Source organism: Penaeus japonicus, unplaced genomic scaffold (assembly GCF_977035675.1).
Source record: "Penaeus japonicus unplaced genomic scaffold, GWHDUDI00000001_assembly GWHDUDI00000040, whole genome shotgun sequence".
In the NCBI taxonomy this organism is placed as follows: domain Eukaryota; kingdom Metazoa; phylum Arthropoda; class Malacostraca; order Decapoda; family Penaeidae; genus Penaeus; species Penaeus japonicus.
This window is the reverse complement of record NW_028234442.1, coordinates 8,723,312-8,724,723: the sequence shown is the minus strand read 5'-3', so window position 1 is coordinate 8,724,723 and position 1,412 is coordinate 8,723,312.

Below are 1,412 nucleotides of genomic sequence, written 5' to 3'. Positions count from 1 at the left end.
GTATAGTTGGGGGAAGTGATGTAGTATTTTTAGTTGTTGCAATAAATACACTTTATTGCATCATGTTGCAACTGCAGGACAATTTAGCAACGATTTGTGACGTAAGGCAAGTCTTTTAGAAGTCTGGCAACGCTGAATTGCTGATGCTCCAAGCACTGTTGTCCTAATATCATTTCCTTCCTTTATCAATTGTTTTAAAGTTCTTCAAGCAATTTCTTTTAGCAAGTTTAATTAGTTATCATATACACGAATTAAAAAGGGAAAAAAAGTCAGTTGGAATCTCTTAGTATTCATAAAACTCTCTGATCTCTCGCCATTTAAAATGTAGGAACTCCAAGTGGATCCGACACAGATGCATGACTTTGCAACTCGATGGGATGATGCTAAAGCGCGTATGCAAAGGGATTTTTATCTTAGGAATTGCAAAGCCTGGCAGTCAGACTGGCTGAGACTGCTCCCTCCCCTTTTTAAGGTAAAATTCAACAAAGAAAGTATATTTATATCCAATATATATGTATATATTTATTTTCAATCTAGCACAGAAGTTAACCAGACTGTGCGAAGAAACACCCTTTTTTCTCAACCAAGACCGATTTGATTTAAAAGGGGAAATATAAAATTGAAATAGACAATATCAATTTGATATTATTATTATCATTATTATTTATTGTCTCAAAGCACTTCATAATGATAATGACCATATCGAATCAGATTTTATAAAAATCATTTTTGGGTAACAATTGAACCGAGGCAAGATAATTACAACCCTATGGAGAGAAGGATCACTTGAAATTACGATAAGGCATATTTTCCTGTGATATATACTTATTTCATTCGCCCTTAATAAAGTCTCCCGAATTGCGCGCCAAAAAATCCGAAAAAAGGGAAAGGAGTGAGCACGATAAGGGCGAAAATCCCGTTCATCCGTGCGTGAATTTCGTACTTATGGCTACCATCATGGAGGACAAAGAGTGACCAGTGCTTGTTAACCGAGTACTTAATTATCGTCCTTAAAAAATCTAATTAGCAGTACTTACTTCCTCCTTCGTGTCGGATACGTATTTTTAATGGATATATCCGAAGGTTAGTCGCCGCTTTTTTGTGATAGTTATTGTAAGTAGATATAAGTACCCGGACATTAATATGATCTCGCGGTGGCAACACTAGCCAGAAGGAGGGAACGCAAAGTAAAATTAAAATTAATCTTATTGTCATTGTCTCTAAGAGAGAAGAGAAACATAGAATAAAATTTTAAAATCTAGACATATGATTTAATTGGTGCTACTACATATATTTGACGCTTAATTATTCATTTGAATAAGTTCACGCGGAGAGAATTGTGAATGTGAATGCATGTGTGTGTAAGTTAATTTTCTATTTAAAATTGTTTCATTTATTTATTATCATTATAT